Below are 26,033 nucleotides of genomic sequence, written 5' to 3'. Positions count from 1 at the left end.
GCGTTCTACAAAGCTGCACCACTTTTGGCTGAATAGGCTTTATATTTATAAGCAATGGAGAGCCCCTTTAATTTGGCGGTGGATTATAGTTTTTCAGTTTGGTATAACATTGAAAGCCGGTGTTTCTGGTTACTTTATCTTGGAGAAGTCAAAGAAAACAAATCAATTATTGCTTGGTAAGTGAAATCGCATCGTTACACCAAAATCTAAGAATACTTGTCTTTCTTGTGAATGTCACAAAAGGGAACTGTGACAATGTTAATTCCATGTATTGAAATGTAAAGATCTGTACATGAAGATATTGTTATATAATAGGTCAAGATTCAGGATATACTTTGACTAAGATATGGCTATATACACTGTATTCATCTGTGACAGATTATCCACAAGTATCGTAGATGGATGTCTAGCGTCCTCTGGGCATAAGATATGGGGCTTATAGCAGCCACCTACCTACTACACTGAAATGAACCCATCACAATAACTAGATGACCCTTGCAGGAAAAATCTGGGCACATATATAAGTATACTGTGTATGTCCAGCTGTTTCCTACCATTTACAAGACCTTCATCAGCACTTCCAGGACCTCACATGTCAGACTATAGGAATTTTCATTAAGTCATCAGATAGCAGATGTTTAGTCTATAAATAATATTTTAAAAATAATTTGGGAACATGAAATATCTTAAAATTTTATAGTCTGCATGCTGTCACCATGAGACAGTTCTATAATCTTCTTCTTGTTCAGATTATTACCATCACATTTAGGGGTTCAATCTCCGGACCAGCAGGATAGAGGATCACTTCTAATGATGACAATCAATATATACAAAATTAGCACCTCCTAGAATAAGTCAATATATATATATCATAGTTGCCAACTTTTCAGAAGGTACATCAGGTACATTTTGAAAAGTTTTGTATGTAATGGAGTGTACAGCAATTTTTTTTTACCTTATGCCCCATCCATTTATAGGGCACGCCACCAACCAACACCGGTTGAATAAAAAAATAGTGCAAATGCTCCCCCTTTATCATACCCAAAAATAAATACAGACCCAAGACCAGACCCCCAAAACAAATGCAGACCCCAGACCTGACCCCCTAATCTAATACAGACCTCAAACGAGACCCCCAAAATAAATACAGACACCAAACCCAGTTAACAAATACAGACAGGCGCGATACAGACCCCAGACCACATCCTTTAAAGAGGCTCTGTCACCAGTTTTTGCAACCCCTATCTGCTATTGCAGCAGATCGGCGCTGCAATGTAGATTACAGTAACGTTTTTATTTTTAAAAAACGAGCATTTTTGGCCATGTTATGACCATTTTTGTATTTATGCAAATGAGGCTTGCAAAAGTCCAAGTGGGTGTGTTTAAAAGTAAAAGTCCAAGTGGGCGTGTATTATGTGCGTACATCGGGGCGTTTTTAATACTTTGACTAGCTGGGCGTTGTGTATAGAAGTATCATCCACTTCTCTTCACAACGCCCAGCTTCTGGCAGTGCAGACACAGCCGTGTTCTCGAGAGATCACGCTGTGTCGTCACTCACTTCCTGCCCCAGGTCCTGCATCGTGTCAGACGAGCGAGGACACATCGGCACCAGAGGCTACAGTTGATTCTGCAGCAGCATCGGCGTTTGCAGGTAAGTCGATGTAGCTACTTACCTGCAAACGCTGATGCTGCTGCAGAATCAACTGTAGCCTCTGGTGCCGATGTGGCCGACACGATGCAGGACCTGGGGCAGGAAGTGAGTGACGTCACAGCGTGATCTCTCGAGAACACGCTGTGTGTCTGCACTGCCAGAAGCTGGGTGTTAATGAACAGAAGTGGATGATGCTGATTCGTCAGCATCATACACTCCCATTCCTAACGCCCAGCTAGTAAAAGAAGTAAACACGCCCCGATGTACGCACATAATACACGCCCAGTTGTACTTTTACTGTAAACACGCCCAGTTGTACTTTTGCAAGCCTCATTTGCATAAATACAAAAATGGTCATAACTTGGCCAAAAATGCTCGTTTTTTAAAAATAAAAACGTTACTGTAATCTACATTGCAGCGCCGATCTGCTGGCTGCAATAGCAGATAGGGGTTGCAAAATCTGGTGACAGAGCCTCTTTAAACTAATATAGACTCCAGGTCTGACTCCTAAATAAACACCGACCTCAGACCAAACATCATAAATGGATACACACTCCAGACCAGACCCACTAAATAAATAGGGACCCCAAACTCACTAAATAAATACAGACCCCCCAGACCACCATACCCATTAATATAGACCCCAGACCAGACCTCTCAAACCAATAAAAACCCCAGACCAAATCCTCTAAATAAACACAACTCTGACCAGGCCCCTAAATACAGACCACACACCGGATCTCCTAAATTAATTAGACCCCAGACTAAACCTCATAAATGGATACACACCCCAGAACAGACCCACTAAATAAATAGAGACACCCAAGCTTCATAAATAAATACAGAGCCCAGACCCCTTAATACAGACCCAAGACCAAACCCTTTAAACTAATACAGACCCCAGACCAAATCCTATAAATAAAAACAGATCTCTGACCAGGCCCCTAAATACAGACCCCTTAATACAGACCACTAAATACAGGCCTCAGACCAGACCTCCTAAATAAATACAGGCCTCAGACTTGCCTCGGTGTGTGGGTTTCGCTGGGATATGGAGTTTCATGCCACCACCACAACCAAACTTACATGCTTGTGATGCAGACAATTGACGCTGACCTAATATTTGACCAGTTGGAATTTTTCCTCAGCAGGGGAACCAGATTGACTGCTACGAAGATACTCTATGTAATGGAGCCACATTCAGCTATTTCTCCCTGTAGATTAGGTTGTACTTTCATAGTATATTGCTGTAAAGAGTCATAAAAGGTACAGAACAGATTCACTTTTGTAAGGCACTGTTCACACTGAGTTTTCTTGCAGGCAGTAAAATCAGATTTTGACCTGCTTGCACTCTCTGTACCGCATTTTTCGGCCGCGGCCATTGAGCGCCTTGGGCAAAAACGCAGCGAAAACCGCTTTCTCTGTCTCTCGTTGATGTCAATGGGATGTCAGAGACGGAAACGCCCGAAGAAAGGGCATGACGCTTCTTTTTCCCACGAGCATTTTTTTCGGCTCGTAGGAAAAAAAGGCTCCTTCTTCAATTGAAATCAATGGGTGACATTTTCGGACATCCCATGCGGTTTCCGCATCAACAAATGCGCCAAAAAAACTCTGTGTGAACAGACCCTAAGGTTTTCCCGGCCGGATGACGGCCGTTCATAAAACGGCCGTCACCCGGCTGCAGTAGGAACAATAGACCCCTAATGGGGCTATTCACACGACCGATTTTTTGACGGCCCAGGAAACCTGTTTACCCGGCCGCCCGACTTCCATAGAAGTCTATGGGGCCGGGTAATACACGGCCATTACCGGAATGTGTCCCGAGTGATGGCCATGTATTCCGTCGCTCGCTCCCTCCTCACAGCGCATGTGAGGAGGAGGAGTTTATGCCATTCGGACGAATGGCTGTATGCTGGAGGTAAGTTTATACGCTGTTTGGCAGGGCCGGGGTGTACAGCAGGTGGAAGGGAGCACTGCGCTGGCTCCCTTCCCCTGCTTGTTTTAAAAGCGCCCTGGCCCTTCCATGGCCGATGGCGCCGCTAGCAGCTGCTGCAGCTGCTTCTAATGTGGCGACGCCACTATAGCAGAGCAGGGAGGTATCTCCCTGCTCTGCTATGTGCTAGCCCCACTTTAGCTCCCTGAAGGAGCGGAATCCCCGTGTGTGGACAGAGCGCTTGATCTATCCGTCCATATCTGGGCAGTGACATCAGGGGAAACTCCTGAAGCGGAATCCCCGAAACACTCTGTGACCGGGGATTCCACACCAGGAGAAGCCAGTAACGTTCAGTGTCCATAAATGGACACAGACGACAGGGGCTTTTCCTGAAGTGGAATCACCGGCCACATGGGGATTCCCCTTCAGGAGTTTCCCCTGATGTCACTGTCCAGATCTGCCAGGCCCGCTTTTATCGACCGACACTCGGACTCGGGCGGGACCGTGTCGTGTGAATAAGGCATAAGACAATCAGTACAGAGTCATTAGTTTTCTCTTTTTCATAGTTATTATAAAAGGCATTTAGTTCCTAAAATGTTACACGTGTTAAGATGTGATATAAGACCTGTGAAAACTTGTATCGCACATTTATAAACAAGGATATTTTTTTTTGTTGAGAACCAAGATGTGACTGGAAGATAAGTAGAAACATCAGAACTCTTCCTTCAGTACAGAACATCTCCTATTCTCTGGGGTCAAATATGGCATGGATTTAGTTGGAGCATGGCACGTTCTTGCTCAGCCACTGCTCAATGCATTTCTCATTCTCCCATTAGTCGGCGACTACATTTTATGACTACCTGAGTGGAAATAATTATCTTTCGCCAATCATAGTAACAGATTATCATTTGAGGAAAAGGTTATTAACGCCCACAATCCTTGATGGATTTATGGAAGCTGATCTAAAAGGGTAACTAAACTTTAAAAAATCTTTCATAGTGACATGTCAGAAGTTTTGATCGGTGGGGTTTCGAGCACTGATCGCTAAAACGAAGCGGCAGAAGCACTCGTGTGAGCGCTGTTGTGCTTTGCTTCTGATCGGCTTGTCTTGGAAAGCCGAACAAGCGTACGGGCTCAAAAGAAAGTCTATTGTACGGGCTCAAAAGAAAGTCTATGAGTCCGTACACCACACGCTTGGTTTTCTGAGGAAAGCCGATCAGAAACGAAGCAGCACAGCGCTCACCCGAGCACTTCTACCGCTTAGTTTTAACGATAGGTGGGAGTCCCAATGTTCGGACTACCACCGATCAAACTTCTGATATGTCACTATGAAATGTCAAAAGATTTTTGAAAGTTTAGTGACCCTTTAAGAGCATAACTATAAGGGGTGCAGAAAAAGGTTCCTCTGTTTCGCATAAGAAGACTAGTACTATCATTCACGTGTGATAGTTGGGGGCCCTGTTATAGATTTGCATTGGGGCAATGTGGCCCAGGAGCTTCAAGACACATTTGTGGGTGACATTTAAAAGAACTTTGTTACAGAGCATAAAAAGTCAAAACAATGTCTGATCACAGAACAATACAAGGAACATAAAATAAGTGCAAAAAATTAACTTTCCTTTACATTTGAGTTGTTTGTATACTGTATGGCCCACTGTATAGAGATAATGGGGATGTTAAATAATATGTAAATTAATGCATACACTTACTATCCTGATAGGCACAGTTGAGGGTGTCTATCCAAAAGTTTAACATAGAAATAAGACTTAAAAGGATCAAAGATGGTCCCTAAGGCTCAGTGGAAACAGCTGCTTATAAATATAAAAGTCTTAAATGCATCTGAGCCTGGAAAATGTTCGTTACTGAATTGTGCCTAAACACGGGGGAATATAAAATACGTCTTTATCTGATGAGCCGCTCTCTGCTCAGGTTCTTACATCTCAACCAAACCTCAGTAAGAAAAGTAGTGCTAGATCCTGTTCTGCGCTACTAAACCAAGGTGTCATTTCTCATACCTATGAGCCAAATATATTTCTTCTGTCAGAATGAGAATCTGTGTTAAAGAAAAACTTAATATGGAGATTTTAGTGATACCTCCTCCCACAATGTAACAAACAGTAGGGATCCTATACTGGGTAGATATTGTCCTCTCCTTCCAGGTTCCTTCTCTCCTTGGCAGTCATACTGGCAAACGGGAAGAAATAAAGCTGACCATATATATCGATTTGGAATCGATTGACTATCTAATTTGTAATTGGGTCTGCTGGTGGCAAATGTTGGGGAAAAGAAGGATCGGGCATGTTGAATTTCAACATGCCCGATCCTTTGTTCCTGCGTGATATAAGACGATAGCAGAGGGGTCAGTTTATGGTAGAGTTGGGAGACATAGGTGTTGGCCAAACAGGTATCTCATAGGTATAGCCGGCTTAAGGCGTTAGGAGACTTTTTGTAGAATAGGATTTTGAAAAATATGGAAGACTGGAAAGACAAGTTTGTCAGCGAAACGAAGAAAGACTGGGCCCCATAGCAAAGTTTTGACTGGGCCCACTCCCCTAGATGCCACACACAGCCCGCTTTGTAGATAGTGCCCACCTTTAGATTGTGCCGTACAACCCCCCTGTAGACAATGTTATACAGCCCCCATAGACAGTGCTATACAGCCCCCCTGTAGATATCATACCCCGCTTAAAGATAGCACCCCACCTCCCCCTTGTAGATAGAGCCATACAGCCCCCTGTAGATAGTGCCATACAGCCCCCTGTAGATAGTGCCATTCAGACCCCCTGTAGATAGCGCCCCGCCCCCACCTCTCTCTTGTAGATAGTGCCATATAGCCCCCCTGTAGATAGCACCATACAGCCACCTGTAGATAGCGCCATACAGCCCCCCTGTAGATAGCGCCATACAGCCCCCTGTAAATAGCGCCATACAGCTACCCCTGTATAGTGCCATAAATGCCCACCCATATATAGCGCCCCCACCTCTCCCATTGCAGATAGTGGCCCCCACCTCCCCATGCATATATAGCCCCCTGCTGAGAGTGCCATACAGCCCCCACTGTAGATAGCGCTATAGAGCCCCCGTGTAGATAGCGCCATACAGTCCCACCTGGAGATAGCGCCACACAGCCCCAATGTAGATAGCGCCATACAGCCCCCTGTAGATAGCGCCATATAGCTGCCCTGTAGATAGCGCTATAAAGCCCACCCTCTAGATAGCGCCATACAGCCCCCTGTAGATAGTGCCATACAGCCCCCTGTAGATAGTGCCACACAGCCCCCTGTAGATAGTGCCACTCAGACCCCCTGTAGATAGCGCCATATAGCCATACAGCCTCCCCTTCAGATAGCGCCATACAGCTCCCCTTGTAAATAGCGCCATACAGCCCACCCTGTAGACAGCGCCATATAGCCCCCTGTAGATAGCGCCATACAGCCCCCTGTAAATAGCACCATACAGCTACCCCTGTATAGTGCCATAAATGCCCACCCATAGATAGCGCCCCCACCTCTCCCATTGCAGATAGTGGCCCCCACCTCCCCATGTATATATAGCCCCCTGCTGAGAGTGCCATACAGCCCCCACTGTAGATAGCGCCATAGAGCCCCCGTGTAGATAGCGCCATACAGCCCCCTGTAGATAGCACCATATAGCTGCCCTGTAGATAGCGCTATACAGCCCACCCTCTAGATAGCGCCATACAGCCCCCTGTAGATAGTGCCATACAGCCCCCTGTAGATAGTGCCACACAGCCCCCTGTAGATAGTGCCACTCAGACCCCCTGTAGATAGCGCCATATAGCCATACAGCCTCCCCTTCAGATAGCGCCATACAGCTCCCCTTGTAAATAGCGCCATACAGCCCACCCTGTAGATAGCGCCATATAGCCCCCTGTAGGTAGCACCATACAGCTCCCCCTATAGATAGCGCCATACAGACCACTCTGTAGATAGCGCTTTACAGCCCCCATGTAGATAGCGCCATACAGAGCCCCTGTAGATAGCGTCATACAGCCCCCTGTAGATAGCACCCCACAGCCTCCCCTGTAGATAGCGCCATACAGCCCCCATAGATAGCGCCATACAGCCCCCTGTAGATAGCGCCATACAGCCCCCCTGTAGATAGCGCCATACAGCCCCCTGTAGATAGTGGCATACTGCCCCCCTTGTACATAGCGCCATACAGCTGCCCCTTGTAGATAGCGCCATACTGCCCCCACCTGTAAATAGCGCCATACAGCCCCCATGTAGATAGCACAATACAGCCCCTCTATATAGCGCCATACAGCCTCCCCTGTAGATAGCACTATACAGCTTCCCCTGTAGATAGCACCATACAGCCCCCCATAGATAGCACCATACAGACCCCTGTAGATAGCGCCATACAGCTCCCCTGTAGCTAGCGGCATACTGTCCCCCCTGTAGATAGCGCCATACAGCCCCCCTGTAGATAGCGGCATACTGCCCCCCCTGTAGATAGCTGCAAATCTACAAGAAACCTCAAAAACAGAACAAGGGAGTCCCCACCAAACTGAAGAACAACCTATAAGCACAAAAGCACAGGGAACATGGCACCCAAATGGAATGTGAGAATATATAACTACCACATCCTCAAAAACAGAAATATTTATCAATAATAAATAGCAACAATACATGGTATCACATAAGTATATATACAGTGAAGGAAATAAGTATTTGATCCCTTGCTGATTTTGTAAGTTTGACTACTGGCAAAGTCATGAACAGTCTAGAATTTTTAGGCTAGGTTAATTTTACCAGTGAGAGATAGATTATATTTTAAAAAAAACTGAAAATCACATTGTAAAAATTATATATATTTATTTGCATTGTGCACAGAGAAATAAGTATTTGATCCCCTACCAACCATTAAGAGTTCAGCCTCCTCCAGACCAGTTACACGCTCCAAATCAACTTGGTGCCTGCATTAAAGACAGCTGTCTTAAATGGTCACCTGTATAAAAGACTCCTGTCCACAGACTCAATTAATCAGTCTGACTTTAACCTCTACAACATGGGCAAGACCAAAGAGCTTTCTAAGGATGTCAGGGACATGATCATAGACCTGCACAAGGCTGGAATGGGCTACAAAACCATAAGTAAGACGCTGGCTGAGAAGGAGACAACTGTTGGTGCAATAGTAAGAAAATGGAAGACATACAAAATGACTGTCAATCGACATCGATCTGGGGCTCCATGCAAAACTCACCTCGTGGGGTATCCTTAATCCTGAGGAAGGTGAGAGCTCAGCCGAAAACTACACGGGGGGAACTTGTTAATGATCTCAAGGCAGCTGGGACCACAGTCACCAAGAAAACCATTGGTAACACATTACACCGTAATGGATTAAAATCCTGCAGTGCCCGCAAGGTCCCCCTGCTCAAGAAGGCACATGTACAGGCCCGTCTGAAGTTTGCAAATGAACATCTGGATGATTCTGAGAGTGATTGGGAGAAGGTGCTGTGGTCAGATGAGACTAAAATTGAGCTCTTGGCATTAACTCTACTCACCGTGTTTGGAGGAAGAGAAATGCTGCCTATGACCCAAAGAACACCGTCCCCACTGTCAAGCATGGAGGTGGAAACATTATGTTTTGGGGGTGTTTCTCTGCTAAGGGCACAGGACTACTTCACCGCATCAATGGGAGAATGGATGGAGCCATGTACCGTGAAATCCTGAGTAACAACCTCCTTCCCTCCACCAGGACATTAAAAATGGCTCGTGGCTGGGTCTTCCAGCACGACAATGACCCGAAACATACAGCCAAGGCAACAAAGGAGTGGCTCAAGAAGAAGCACATTAAGGTCATGGAGTAGCCTAGCAAGTCTCCAGACCTTAATCCCATCGAAAAATTATGGAGGGAGCTGAAGATCCGAGTTGCCAAGCGACAGCCTCGAAATCTTAATGATTTACAGATGATCTGCAAAGCGGAGTGGGCCAAAATTCCATCTAACATGTGTGCAAACCTCATCATCAACTACAAAAAAACGTCTGACTGCTGTGCTTGCCAACAAGGATTTTGTCACCAAGTATTAAGTCTTGTCTGCCAAAGGGATCAAATACTTATTTCTCTGTGCACAATGCAAATAAATATATATAATTTTGACTATGTGATTTTTTTATTTTTTTTTTATATATATACTCTATCTCTCACTGGTAAAATTAACCTAGCCTAAAAATTCTAGACTGTTCATGTCTTTGACAGTGGGCAAACTTACAAAATCAGCAAGGGATCAAATACTTATTTCCTTCACTGTATATATAAATGAACTCAGTAAAACAGGTCATATACGAAGAGCAGCATCAGTGAGGTATAGATGTAAATATACCCAGAGGTAAACAGAACAACCCATCTCAAACAAGACGGCCCATGTGCTACCTCACCATGAAATACGAATCATATGTTGCTAAACAACAGTTACCAAATAACCAGATATGAGACTTATAGGTACGCAATGTAAGCTAGAAATAATAAAGCTAAATGAATCACCAAAAATGAGAAACCGTACCCAAAGACATGGTAGAGGAAAGAGCGCACGTTAGGAGATGTGGCACAGAAAAAAACGCCTCGACGCGCGTTTCGCCTAAGACCGGCTTCGTCAGGACCTGTTTTATTGAGTTCATTTATATATACTTATGTGATACCATGTATTGTTGCTATTTATTATTAATAAAGATTTCTATTTTTGACGATACGTGGTAGTTATATATTCTCACATTCCATTTGGGTGCTATGTTCCCTGTGTTTTTGTGCTTATAGGTTGTTAACCCTGTAGATAGCGCCATACAGCCCCCTGTAGATAGCGCCATAAAGCCCCCCTTTGTACATAGCGCTATACAGCCCCCTCCTGTAGATGGCGCCATAAAGCCCCCCTCCTGTAGATAGCACTATACAGCCCTCCTCCTGTAGATAGCACCATACTGCCCCCTCCTGTAAATAGTGCCATACAGCCCCCCCTCCTGTACATAGCGCCATACAGCCCACCTCCTGTAGATGGCGCCATACAGCCCTCCTCCTGTAGATAGTGCCATACAGCCATCCTCCTGTAGATAGCGCCATATAGCCCCTCTCCTGTAGATAGCGCCCCTCAAACAAATGAAACAAAAAAACATTATACTGAACTCGGCCCCATTCCCGCAACGAATGGAGCAAGTTAATGCCTATGTGATCCTTGCGTAGGCCGGCGTGATCCAACGACGTCATCACGCCGGACTGCGCAGGGATCCTGTCCCTGCACATGGTAGGCTGAAGGCCGAACAAGGCCTGTAACCTAGTAAATGTCAGAGCAGGGAGATATCTCCCTGCTCTGCCATAGTGTTCAATAGTATCCGCATCTTAGCGGCGCCACCGGGCCCCCTCATGCCGCAGGCCCTATGGCATCCGCTATGTCTGCTACAGCGGTACTTACGCCACTGCCTGCATTAACAATGTTCAAGGATATATAAAATGGTAAAATTCAGAATAGTCCAAATCAATTTTTTTTTCTACAGTTCCAAATGGGCCATAATATTAGTGATGCAATGTAAAAATGTATAGGAGTTGTACCATCTTGACCAATTTGATAAACCCACTGGAGATCAGCTGTTATTGCTGGTAGATGCTGCAAGCGACACATATTTCCCCTGCAGAGGCCACTACAGGTAAAATGTGGTATTACAATGTACCTATTTATAGGGAGCCGTCTATGATGATACAGGGATTGTCCTACTGAGTAAATTCCCTTAAAGTTTGACTTGCTATTAAAACTATTTAACCCCCCAATAATACATAAGCAGGACCTTAACTATCACTAAGCACTTTCCATACAAATTGAATGCAAGTTTTCATTATTTTGATCTTATGTAGTTGTTTTCTGCATTAGACAACCCCTTCTCCAATGCTCTATTAGGGTAGGACGACCTAAAATAGAGGGGACCTCCATCTCTGAATCCAAAAGTTGCGTCCAGAGTGGCTCATATTCTTGAAGAACCGCAACCATGTTTTGAGAAGCCGGCTATTCATTTAAATGGACCAATAATTGATCCATGTAAATTGGCCTGTAGGGTTAAATTGTACACAAATTGTATAACTCCAGTAAAACTGTTCCTAAAATTTCAGCAACAATGGGTAACTCATATCTTGAAGTAGAGAAAGTTCTGTATCTCTTGATTCATCACCTTGATCTTGGGTTGTCTCAACCCCCACCTTCCATCGCTGGTAACCATTATACATCCGGAGACAAAAGCACTGGAATATCTCTACATCAGACGTATTATTCCATCCCTCAGTATTTCAATGGGCTCTTGTCTCTGTAAACCCTACTAAAGTGATCTACCACATGTGTGAAACAATGTTTAACTGTGACCATAATAGACCAGCGGTTTCACTACATAACCCCCATGGTGAGCTCAGCAAAATGAAGGGAAGACACTTCCATCTTCTCTAGAGCTTCTCATTACAAACTGTCACAAGTTGACAATGCTGAATTAAGCTGATGTATAATACACATTACAAGTCTGGTCTTGCTGCACACCGCTTATAATATATTGTAATGACGGCTGTTTGTCAATTGGGTGGCAGTGGTGTTTCAAAGTCTATGGATAATTGCCCATTTAACTTAGCAGTGCTATAAACGGCAACTCATGTTTCCTCCACACAATGAAGACCATCTGTGACCTAAGAACTTAAAGAGGCTCTGTCACCAGATTTTGCAACCCCTATCTGCTATTGCAGCAGATCGGCGCTGCAATGTAGATTACAGTAACGTTTTTATTTTTAAAAAACGAGCATTTTTGGCCAAGTTATGACCATTTTTGTATTTATGCAAATGAGGCTTGCAAAAGTACAACTGGGCGTGTTGAAAAGTAAAAGTACAACTGGGCGTGTATTATGTGCGTACAGCGGGGCGTGTTTACTACTTTTACTAGCTGGGCGTTCTGATGAGAAGTATCATGCACTTCTCTTCAGAACGCCCAGCTTCTGGCAGTGCAGATCTGTGACGTTACTCACAGGTCCTGCATCGTGTCGGCCACATCGGCACCAGAGGCTACAGTTGATTCTGCAGCAGCATCAGCGTTTGCAGGTAAGTAGCTACATCGATTTACCTGCAAACGCCGATGCTGCTGCAGAATCATCTGTAGCCTATGGTGCCGATGTGTCCTCGCTCGTCTGACACGATGCAGGACCTGGGGAAGTGACGTCACAGCGTGATCTCTCGAGAACACGGCTGTGTCTGCACTGCCAGAAGCTGGGCGTTCTGAAGAGAAGTGGATGATACTTCTATACACAACGCCCAGCTAGTAAAAGTAGTAAACACGTCCCGATGTACGCACATAATACACGCCCAGTTGTACTTTTACTTTTCAACACGCCCAGTTGTACTTTTGCAAGCCTCATTTGCATAAATACAAAAATGGTCATAACTTGGCCAAAAATGCTCGTTTTTAAAAAATAAAAACGTTACTGTAATCTACATTGCAGCGCCGATCTGCTGCAATAGCAGATAGGGGTTGCAAAATCTGGTGACAGAGCCTCTTTAAGGACTCAATCACCTTTGCTGGTCTATGAAGATTCTCATTCATCCAGTATATGGTATATCTAGAAGTGGTCAGTCAGAATCAATGGGACTTTTATAAAGGTGTAGACCTTATCAAGACAACCTCTGCTTATATACCCTATTAGGGTCTATGGACGTCATAGAGTGGGGTCCCCCACTTGGAACCCCCTCTATAACCCTGAATGACCGTGTAATACTGTAGAAGAAATGAGCAGCCATCCGCATGATCCCCTGACAAAATCAGATGTTTGTTGGAGGTCTCGGGAACTGGATCCAGATTAAGTGGCTCTCAGGTTACATAGTAACATAGTTTATAAGGATAAAAACACATACGTCCATCCAGTTAAGCCGTTGATCCAGAGGGGTGATGAGACAACCCCTTTAAAGGGGCATTCCCATCTTATGATATTATGGCATATCGCTAGGATTTGCCATAACACTATGACTCGTGGGGCTCCAACTTTTGGGAACCGAGGTCCCTTTGGCTCTTTCCATACACATTTCACTACCGTCCACCTACTATGCAGGAAACTACAACATAGCTGCATTCAAGTGACTGGCACAGAGAGCAGCTCTCGCTATAGCGGACCCAGCTCTTTATGCATAACATGGTTGGCAATTGATCTGAATGGCCGGTTGTGAAGTGTTCATGAGTTTCATACCTTAATCCATATTAGTAGTTATATTATTAATGGTGACATCCACTTATTTTCATGAATATGAATGGCAGGTTGTCGCAGCCCCACCTCTGTGGTTGTCGTCACTTATACAGTTGTAAATGCTTTGAGTTTATATTCAAATAAAATAACAAATTTGTCTCTGAATAAGTAAACTTAACTCAACTCAAAACATTACTCTAGTTACCATGCTGTACCAATAGTTATCATGCTAAATACTGAAAGGCTATGTACGCTTTGAAATCTTTTTTTTTAAAATAAAAATGTGTATCTTGGGCTGAGACCTAAATCCGTCAGGTCAGCGGCACTGACGGATTCAGAGACACACAGGATCCACCTGTTATCGATCACATCTAAGTTATGAACTTAGATGTGATAGGTAACAGCTCGATCCTGCGTGTAAGAGGGACACAGGTCCCGCTGTCACTGAACTCGTCCGTCCCGTGGCCCTGACGGATTCAGGTCTCAGTGCAAAATACAGCTGCTCTGTATACAGGATACAAAGTTGCTGTATCTCAAAAAGTGTTTTGTTTTTTTCAATATCAAGTATTTAGAAAGTTGCACCAAACACACTGATACAGGTTTTTTTCATTTTATGTTTCATTATTTAAAAGGTGTATATGGCCTTTAACTTTGAAATGGCAACACCAAAAATATGTATAAGTTAGAACTCAATGACCGCATTAATATAATAGCTAAAAAATAGAAAAATGAAAGCTTAGATATAAGCTCACCGTGTATAAATGTTGGTTCCAGGTATGCCGTTTCCCCGGGTGCTAATAAAATAGCCACTGACAAAATTGTGAACATGGAATTATTTATGCTCCTTATGTAACAAGTGACAAAGTATCACAAAGTGCAATCTGTGTCACAGTGGGTGATATTTACAGTGTTTCGGCAAGAAATAAATTATCAGGACCAGTGACAAATACATCAGCGAAGCCGGCTCACTGCATCCTGAATCCCTTCATAGGGGTGCGTTAACTGGGAATGATGCAGCTCCATGTCGCAGACATCTGCTCCCGAAATGAAGAATAACAAAGACTCTGCTTAGTATTCAGCATGAGCCCCCCCCCCCGTCACTGACAAACCTTTCTACCCTGCATAATAACACTGAGTCTGGGATCTCAGATTCTATAGGATGGGTGACCCCCTATACTCAGCAGGGTATGAGCCGAGCAGAGGAATCAATTCAGCTATATGGATTCTGTGAGCCTCTTCTCACAATACTCTCTGCATAAATCTCTCTATAATAAAGGAATCCCCCTCCCCCAGGCCGAGAAAAAAAAATATGCATATTGATTGGTTAATTCTAGTCAGGTCCAAGTTAATGAACTACCTGGGAAATCATATTTTGTTGCACATACCCTTTTATTAAAACCATATATTATACATTATGGAATATGGCAATATTTTTTGCAGGTCACCAATTTTGGAATCTTATGGATGCAAGAAAAATCAAATGTATTTTGCAAAAAAACTAAGTTCTTGCTGATCTGTGCACATCCTCTAAAAAGTTCATATTAGCCTAGCCATGAAAGCCTCCTGAATTTCATGGGACAGTTTCTTTAAAAAGGCTCTGTCACCACATTATAAGTGGCCTATATTGTACATGATGTAATCGGCGCTGTAATGTAGATTACAGCAGTGTTTTTTATTTCGAAAAACAATCATTTTTGACGGAGTTATGAACTATATTAGATTTATGTTAATGAGTTTCTCAATGGACAACTAGGCGTGTTTTACTGGGCGTTGTGGAGAGAAGTGTATGACGCTGACCAATCAGTGACCAATCAGCGTCATACACTTCTCTCCATTCATTTACACTGCAGATAGGGATATAGCTATATCACTATGTGCAGCCACATAAACACACTATAACATTACTGCAGTGTCCTGACAATGAATAGACATTACCTCCAGCCAGGACGGGATGTGTATTCAGAATCCTGACTACTATATAAATAACATAGAAAAAAATTACAAAAATATTTTGAATAAACAATATATAAAAAATAAAAATGATCAAAAATATAAAATAATAAAAAATATACACCCTGTCTATCTACTCAATCTAGACGATTGTGTCAATGCAATGTGCGTAAGCACTAGACAACCACATATATATTAATATATTTGTAAACAAAATATTTACCTTAAACAACGGTGACAAACGGAAACCATTTGCACCGGATCCGTCACCATTAAAATCAATGGTGATGCAAACGGAAACCTGTTTTCCGTTTATTTCAGTTTGGATTCTGTTCATGGGTTCCCCTGACGGAAACCATGACTGCAGCCCCGATGCAGATGTGAATGAAGCCTTAAATAACACATCCCTACAAAGTCTTCTGACTTATTTCATCTACTAGTATACATCCCATATACAGTACACAATTAATTGTGTTCCTCAGTAAATCTCATAAAACAAACAAACAAACAAACAAACAAACAAACAAACAAACAAACAAACAAACATAAAAACACTAAAAAGCCCCAAGGCTGAGAAACCAGCAATCAATGAGACCTCCTCTTATCTCCATTGAGAACGTCAGAGGAATGTATGAATGGTTGATATGTCCTTGAGATACCTGCAAAATCAATTCTACGCTGGAGATCCTTTTATTAAATGTTTGAAGAGCGTTGTAACACAGAGTATCAGTAAAAACAAGTCCCTACAAATGAATGACACAATACACCATCATTTATGTTTCATCTTTACTCTGCATAGGCTTCGTTCACATCTGCGCTAAGGCTCCGTTCCGACGTTCCTTCGGAGCTTTCCGTCAGCACAGAGAACTGACAGACACAAACGGAACAACTTGCACAAATGAGACAAACGAAAACCATTGGCACCGGATCCGTCACCTATGGTTCCCGTTTGTGTCTGTCAGGGCTCCGTTCCAATGTAAAACTCAGACGGAACGTCAGAACGGAGCCCTAGCGCAGATGTGAACGAAGCCATAGCGAAGTAATTTACAAAACCTACAAGTAAAATAAGGGAACACACAAGCACAACGGAAAATCTCATGGACTGACTCTATGCTGAGGTATTTTAAATACCAAAGTTTAAGAGCATTATCTTTCAAACACAAAAAAAAAAAAAGGAAATATAAACAGACATCAAATCGGTGGTGGATCCTTTTGATTGGTGGATACTGACATTTTTAAAAGGTCTACTATGAGTACATTTGGCAAACATGGATTGGACGGGTTCGATTTTACCCATAATATCCTTTATTCCACTTGAGATAAGTGGTACTAGATGTGTCCGGCGACTACTTATCTCCTTCTCTTGAAATTATGTGCATGCTTGGCCATGCTGAACGTGCATATTAAAGAGGTTGGCTCATGAAGACAACCCCCCTTCTCTAAAGATAGGCACCCTGGCGATCAGCTGCTCCGGGAACCCCTGTCTATCAGCTGCTATTATGTTATTCCTGCAGTGGCCACTGCAGAGGAAATGTAGTAGCACATATTTGCTATTCAAAGGAATGGCCAACCATGTAATAAATATGAGCCGTGTCCGACAGAGTGGGTGCCACTCTTAGTGTCAGTTCACACGTAGCGTAAATACTGTGGATTTTCCACAACGGATTGTGTTGCGTAAAATCCGCAGCATAATACAGTGGCAGCAAAGTGGATGAGATTTGAACAAATCTCATCCACACGGTGTGTAAGGGCATGTTCAGACGTGGCAGAATTTGTCCACTGCAAATGTTGCTGCAGATTCTTTGCGAATTTGCAGCAACATTTTCATATTTGACAGGTAATTCAGACATTGCGGATATCACTGCGAACTTGCCACAGATTTCAGGCTTGGCATTACAAAGGCTGAAATCTGCAGTGAAAATCTGCTGATTCTCCTCTGGCGGCCATGCATGCTGCGGAATGAAAATTCTGCATCGCAGCCTAAATTCCGCACTATTTTCCCGCAACGTCTGATCTAAGTTACCTACAAGGGTATAGAAAACAATGAAAAAAACGGCTGCTGCAGATTTCTACTGTGGACTCTCCTCAGCGAAATTCAACAGCAATTTCGCCATGTCTGAACATGTCCTAAATGAGCAGAAAAACTGCGCAGAATTTGACCTGTGGTGCATTTTTTAATCCGCAGCATGTCAATTGTATTTGCGTAATCGCTGCTTTTGTGTTGCAGGTTTTCCCCATTTAATTCAATGGAGCGATAAAACCCGCAACAAATAGCAGATGTTGAGGTTTTTTTTGCGGCAGAAAAGCAGCGATTCTGCCGCAAAAGAAACACAATTTAGAGAAAAAAAATCTCATACTTACCCAGAATTCTGTGTTTCTTTGTCCAGGTTGGCCTCCAGGGATAACGTTTCATCCCATGTGATCACTGCGCCAATCACAGGCTGCAGCGGCCACATGGGATGAAACATCATCCCAGGAGGCTGGGCTGCAGAAAAATGCAGATAAAGAAAAGCGTTTAATCAACGCTGGCAGTTAAAAATAATCTGCGTCAAAATTCCTGAAGGAATTTTTTGGCAGATTTTTTCTGCCTGCAAAAAAAAACTGTGTGAACTAGGCCTTAGGCCCCATGCACACGACCATATTTTTTCTCTCCCATAAATACAGTTCCTTTGTCACACGTTTTTAACTCGTACTTAACCCGTATTTACGGAACCGTGCCCGTAAATATGGGTCCGTTGTCATCCGTATTCCACCCGTATTTATGGACCCGTATAAAAAGGGGGACTGGAAATGATGTCACAATCATGTCCAAACCCCTTAAAAGGGTCACATGATCACTCAGATGCCATTTTCTCTGCTTCTCTTTATTCAAAAATTGAAATCCCCTGACGTCGCCTAGCAACGCTCCCGTAATTACAGGTGCACACACGTAGCCACTCGTAATTACGGGAGCCCCATAGACTTCTATGGGCCTGCCCGTGCCGTAATTACGGCCTGAAATAGGACATGTTCTATATTTTTCAACGGCCCGGGCACTTTCCCGTACGCAAACGGGAAGGTACCCGTGGCCAATAGAAGTCTATGTAATTACAGGCGTTTTTGCGGTCGTGTGTAAGTTCACACTGAGGTTTTTGTCAGGCAGAAAATAATTGCCTCAAAATTCCTTCAGGAAGTGGAAACCACTCTAAGAAAAGACATACCGCTATCTTTTTCCACAAGCGGTCACAAGCTTTGCTGATTCCGATGCGGTTTCTGTGTCAAAATCAGCGCCAAACAACTCTGTGTGAACTTGGCCTTATGACTGGCTTACACAGGCAGATTTCTGCCCATAATGAGTGCCGACTGGTGATATAACAAGTCGATCGGCGCTTGTTAACAGATCCTTTTACATGGGCTGATGCTTTCTGTATGGGGATGAACGATCGTTAATATAATCATTTGGTCCCCATCAGTTTGCATCATTGTCGGTTTACACGGGGAGATGTGCTGCCGACAACGATATTATGGACTGCACAAATGATATGATCAGCCGACGAACTGTTCACACGCGCCAATATTCGGGAACACTTAATGGCTCGCGTGACTGGGCCTTTAGTTAGCGGCCCTCCGTCTACCATGTACACCTCCCACAGGGGTTTTCCAGGGTTTTAGTTCTGTATAACAAGTTTGCCTAGATAACCAGTGACTCCCCTCTTTCTCCATACTGCTCTATCACTAGACAGATTTGATGGTGCAAATTGTAGGTAAGCTGGGCAACACCTCCTGTGGAAGATAAATTGGTGGCCATATTGATTGTCATCCAGCTTTTACAGAAGCGGAAACATCAACTGAATAGAATTTTTAAGTATATGTCATTTTTTTGCCTTTTAGGAGGAAATTCTCTTTAACCCTATAATATGAACCAAATCATCACAAACATATACGTTAAATACAATAATAAAAACAATAATATTAATAATGTAAATCATAATGATAATACTAGTAATATTAACAATATAAATAATAAAACTAATGGTAATAATATCCTTCACACATAAATAATCACATATCATGGACCAAATCAGCACCAACTCCATGTTGTTCAGATGGATTTCTGCCCGACCTCAGGGTTCCCGCTTCTGGTAAACTCTATTGAGATTTATGACAGGGGCCGAGGAGCCCCTTATGTGATTAGCTCATTAAGTTTGTTTTAACATTTTAGGAGGCCAGGGGTAACTTAATCTCCTCTTGACCCCTTGTTGCCGGTCTGCTCTGGAACCATTTAACCTCTGCCACATGTCAGGGGAAGGCGCACAAGGGGTAAGTGTATTAGTCTTAAACACAACAGTGCCCTGTAATTGTAATCTGACAAGTAAATGGTGTCCTTCCTATTCAATATCCTGTAGAAAACCGAGCTGCAGCCAGAAGGAACCAGTTGGGTCAATGATTTGCTGCAAAGTTGTTTCTATGCAGTGCAGGGAGCTCCATGTTGACCTCTGGGGAATATACATTATCTGGATGGCGCATATAAATTACGTCTTAGGCCTTTATAGACAATTGTAGGACCCTCGATCCAGACTGGAGGGCATAAGGAGTTGGCATCTCCATCTAATACAGTTAACACTATGCAGAATTTACTGATCAGCCATGTAATGACTGGCACTATCAATACAGCTGCCACACAACATCAACCATAGCCCAATAGACACTTATCAACAGCAATGTTCCCATTAACATACAACTACATTCATCAATTACATTGTACAGAGCCATAATTGGGCACCATTAGATTTGTAGAGGGCTAACTATACCTCCGTATGCCACCACTTGCACACGGCATTCGGTAGTATTTTCTGTTGGATTTCATACGAATTGGACCCATATTACAAAGGCATTCTTCATAATAACCTGTAATATAGCAGACATAGCAGACTCCGCGTGCCGCCATATAGCCTTTGCACGTGACTGTTGTGTGAATTAGGCTTTAGGCTACATGCACACGACTGTATTTTACGGCCCGTAAACAACAGATCCGTTGTCCGTTTTTGTAGTCCGTGTGTCATCAGTGTGTCCTCCGCGTCCATTCCGTATGTCATCCGTATTCACAAATCCGCAAACAAAACGGATGGCAGGAAATGATGTCAATAGCTTGTCCCACCCCCCTGAGAACATTACATGATCCAAATGACCTACGGTAGCAACTCATCTGTAAAACACGGATGGCATGAATAGGATGTCATCTGAGGTTTTCACGTCGCCATAGACTTGAATGGGGAAAAGGACCTGCTCTGAGTGTGCATGTAGCCATAGGGCCCTTTTACACCGGCCAACTATCGGGCAAACTAGTGTTCGCAAAACGCTTCGTCCCGATAATTGCCCTGTGTACGAGCAAACGCTCGTTCATCCGCTAATTGTATAGTTTTGGCAGCATAAAATATTATCATTGTCGGCAGCACATCTCCCTGTGTAAAGAGGGAGATGTGCTGCCGACATGATAGCAATGTATGAGGACGAGCGATCGTAGTAACGAGTGCTCTTCCCGATACACAGCTCCTTGTGATAGGCGCAAACGAGCGTCGATCAACGAGCTGTCTCGTTGATCGCCGCTCGTGTACACGGACCTCGTCGGGCTGTGTAATAGGTCAGTTCTCATACAACCACAGTGTGGGAACCAGGCCTGAAGCTGTCCATAGATGTAACAACATATGGTAAACATGGTAAACACTATAAACAAACCAATATTCTGTTTTACTAGGATCAAATAATGTAAGATCAACTAAATGTCCCATAAACAAACCAGTAATACGAATGACATGAATGGTCTGTATCTACACCACTGGATCTACAAGGAACCCATAACCAATTGTACAATGGGTCTCACAGCGATTGATCATTCACCACTCATGTCACAATTACGATGTGAACAATCACAATATAAAATATGTCCAATCAAATTTTCTAACAATTCAATGCATTTCAGCAGATTAAGTATCCAGTCGTTTTCTGTAGCGTAAATGCAGCGATTATCACGGGTGATCGCATTATATTGTTATATCTATAGTATTATAGGAGAGATCTGAATTAACATCACTGAGTCATTTGTATCCTTTCTTGGGGTTGTTTCTGGGCACTGCGTACACTGCAGGGTATATATCCCTGACTTAGTCATATCTGTTGATGTGCAGCCTTACATCCTCATAGAACATGCCTGACACCCCAGATCCTTTCCTTACTATACAATGGTATTTTACCTTCTTTCTCTCCTTACACCTAACCTAAGAATAGTCACCGACCCCTGCTGCATATAGATCCTGTCCAGCCACAAGCATTTACATTCAATCTGTTCCCCTCATTCAGAGTGTCAACTCCAGTTGTAAGTACTAGAGGCTTATTTCCATCTCTGAGCATATGGAAGATGGCTTAACCCGTCCATATCTTGACAGATGCTTTCAATGACAGATGTAGCAGAGCTGATTCCGACATTTAACTCTTGCACTGTTTGGCACACTATTTGCAAGCTACTGATAACACATTGAGACATCATAGTGAGATGAACCAAGTGACAAACTCAGCTCTACTGCATCTATATATTCAATATGCAATTTATTCATCGATATATCTGTATAGTTACATATAACATTACAATATTATAGATCAGGTCTAGGAAATATGAGAATATGCCTGCCTGGATGTATTACTACAGATTATATACAATGGCTATATGAATGATACTTTATGTGATACATTGTTGCAGCCAGGTATTGGTAATACTGCGCAGGCTCATAGACTTACTCTATATGAGTCTGCAGAGATAACTTACAGTTAGATTGAGTATGATCTGCAAGCAGCTCCAGGTCTCAGTCACATCTCTGCATTATTAGCTGGGACCCCAATGCACTCATTCCCCACAGTCTGGGGTTACAATCCTTTAGGCTGAACCTTGATGTCCTTTTTAGAATGAACCCGCATGGGCAGCCTGTGCCCCCTCCTGCCCCTCTTTTGTTAGTGAGCCCAGTATTGAGAGCCGTGCATAGACCCTCACTAAATGCTGACACCTCTACAGTTTACTGCAGTACCAGAGCTGCTGCTGCTCCTCATAGCTCCACCCACCCATCCATGACCCCGCCTCCCAGCATGATGCAGGCCCCTCCATGCCCATGTGAAGCAGCATAGGCTTTTGTTTGTTGTTGCCAGTGAGGAGAGAGCTGCTGCGTGGTATACTCATTTATCTCTGCGCACAACGCGTGCTATCATTCTCTATTAAGTGTAGAATAAATAGACTATTATTTTAAATGAGCGATTTTAATGCGAATTGGTTGCAAATATTGCATTATCATATTATTCATTTATATATTTGGCAGCGCTGAATTCGAACGATCATTTACAATCTTTTAAAGTTATATGTAACAGTTTACATTTAAAAAAATAAATAAAAAATAGCTATTGTGTCATTGTTACATGTATTTGGGGGCTGTATTTTACGGTGAGGCACATTGAACGTATTGGTTATTGATTATGACCGCGGGGGTCCGACCTCTCGGCCATGTTTACATGTTGCTATAGGCGCTGTGGCTGAATACGCCTCTATTAAGTCAATGCAGTTACACGAGTATTTGGAAACTACTGCACTGCGGGATGAATGGCAAATGCATGAAGATCTCCCGCCAATATCGCTGATGCAAATGAAGTTTTTCATTTGTGTCCTGGTGTTCAGTATTGTGGGATGTCTTCACTAAGGATCTATTCACACAGATGTGTTTCTTGTCCGTTTTAACAAGGCACAGCACACTGACCCAGACCATTCAATAGGGCTATTCACATATCCGTTTTTATTAAGCAGAGCGTGTGTACGTTGTACTCATACCATGTCCTATTATCGTACGTTTTTGAGGATCAAACTCGCTCATTAAAATCTATAGAAGCGTGAAATAAACGAAGAGCACACAGACAACATCCGAGTGCTGTCTGTTTTTCACGGATAAGTTGCTAAAGAAATTCAGAAAAAAAAAAAGAAAAGTGAATCCAGGAAGGGCTTGTAGAGTAGAAAAACGGACAAGAAAAACGGATGAGACAATGAAACCACACCGACACAACACGTACATTCATATGCCTGAAAAAGGGTCTGTTTTTTGCAGACGCAAATTGGACATGCTTGTGTGAATAAGGCCTAAGAGTTGTGTTTTGTGTTAGTCTTGCATTAACATCACCCCAAAATAATTTACCCTATCACAAACTTTAATCCATATAGAATAGTATACCTATATTTAATATAGTGACCAAAAATACCTCTATACTAGAACCAAATAACGCTCTCCACACCATAACCGAATATTACCACCACTTAGTGACCATATCATATAACCATACAATGACTGAATAATACCAACATAGAGACTAAATAAAACCGCCATACAGAGATTGAATAATACTGCAATACAGCAACTGAATAATATCACTATACAGCGACTAAATAGTATTGCCAGACAGAAGCGGAATAATACAGACAAATAGCGATTGAAAAATAACACCAAACAGCAAATGAAAAATATTACCATTTAGCAAATAAATAATACCAGCATACAGAAAAACAAAAATACCATCACACTGTGAATAATACGATCATATAGCAAATTAGTAATACCGCCATGCAGTGACAAGATATACATTTTGTGCAGAAAGGTAGTCTGCGGAGTATCATCATACTACAGACCATACAAGAGAATACAGTACTGATCAAACGCAGTTACATGCAGAATAAACATCAAGTAATTCCAATGACTCACAGGTAACGTCTTCTCTGATTGTAGTTATTTGTTTTTCGCGATTCTTCTTCATTTAGCCCAGATTGTCATGACAACTTCTTCTAACTGGAAATCGCCTGAGTATGCTGCACATACATTTTTGGTTCCTTACTTTTGTAGCATATCCCAACCCTCAGTAGCAATACAAGCTCCATATCCTGCTTTACCCTTTAAGGCTATGTTCACATGTAGCAGATTTGACGCAGATTTTCCATCCAGATTTGCGGGCAGAAAATACACATGTATAGATTACATGTGGATTTACAATTTATGCAACATGGCCACATGTATAGTATCTCCCAAAGTCCCCCATACAAAAGTATGCTTATCAAACAGCCCCATATAAAATGATATACTTTAAAGTGCACCTTATCAAATTCCCACAAGCACCCCATATAAAATGATACCCCTGAATGTGCCTCACATAAAATGATGCCCCCTACTATACCCCATATAAAATTATGCCCTCCTCAACGTTCCCCATATAAAAATATGCTTTCCCCCAAATTGCCCCATATAAAATTATGGTACGCAGCATTTCCTTTTACGTCATTCTATCCCATAGTGAAGTGGTTTCCAAATTGTGATTCTCCAGTTGTTGCTCAAAACATAACTTAACCTCAGCAGGCTAATATACAGTGTTTCATCTCCTTGAGAAGTCCATGATCCCTCATAGCCAGTGGTCAGGCAGTAGAGCTAGAAGGAATAAGTGAAGGGAGACTATTGTATCTGTCACATTGAGTCCTTCGGATTTTTGTTCATATAATTATTACCCTATATAGTTTATCTGATTTAAAGAAGAAATCTATTCAAAATTATCATCTGGTATGGAGGGGCAGATTAAGGGTACCATGGACCCCGGGCAGTTCACAAAGTCTAGGCCCCCCCGGACTCTGAAGACACTGTACCGTATATATTTGCAGATTTCTGTTTAGACGGCCACAGATCTGGCACGGTTTTGAATTTGCTGTAAAAGCAGAATGAGCCATACACAAGAGAAAAAGCAGAATACTTTGAGACCCTAAAGAGGTCAGGAGCTTTAAATTGTTAGTGGTTTCTGGATAAAAAAATATCTGCTATGCGTAAATATAAAGAACCAGTCTCTGTTGTTTAACCCCTTAAAGTCCAAGCCAGTTTTTTTTTTGTTTTTTTTCATTTTCTCTCGCCACCTTCCTAGAGCCATACCTGTTTTATTTTTACGTCAATGGAGTGGCGTGTGAAGGGTAATTTTTTTGCGGGAGGAGTTACTGATTTTAGTGCCACCATATACTGGGTGAACTGGAAAAAACTGTGGTACCTTGTATTTACTGTATATATTTACCTTATCTTAAGGTAAAAGTAAATTTAACATCTAATTTTACCTTAAGATAAGGTATAATATAAATATATACAACCCCAGAACCAAGCTCAGTACATAAATATACAGCCCCAGAACCAAGCTCAGTACATATATACAGTGCAAGAACCAAGCTCAGTACATAAATACAGTCCCAGAACCAAGCTCAGT

The 26,033-nt window shown here is 42.7% G+C and overlaps 1 protein-coding gene across 3 annotated transcripts in view; it reads right to left on the bottom strand.

Moving 5' to 3' along the window:
- GPRC5B (G protein-coupled receptor class C group 5 member B) overlaps positions 1–22,825 on the bottom strand; it is a 76,547-nt gene extending 53,722 nt beyond the window's left edge. For all 3 annotated transcript variants that reach the window (XM_075830186.1, XM_075830185.1, XM_075830187.1), the window contains exon 1: positions 22,546–22,825. The gene's annotated coding sequence lies outside the window, so the exon portion shown is untranslated. The remainder of the gene's footprint in view (positions 1–22,545) is intronic.
- Positions 22,826–26,033: the final 3,208 nt, after the last annotated feature.

This window comes from Rhinoderma darwinii, chromosome 6, assembly GCF_050947455.1.
Source record: "Rhinoderma darwinii isolate aRhiDar2 chromosome 6, aRhiDar2.hap1, whole genome shotgun sequence".
Lineage (NCBI taxonomy): Eukaryota > Metazoa > Chordata > Amphibia > Anura > Rhinodermatidae > Rhinoderma > Rhinoderma darwinii.
The sequence above is the reverse complement of the archived record's forward strand: the minus strand, read 5'-3'. Positions and strand labels throughout refer to the sequence as shown.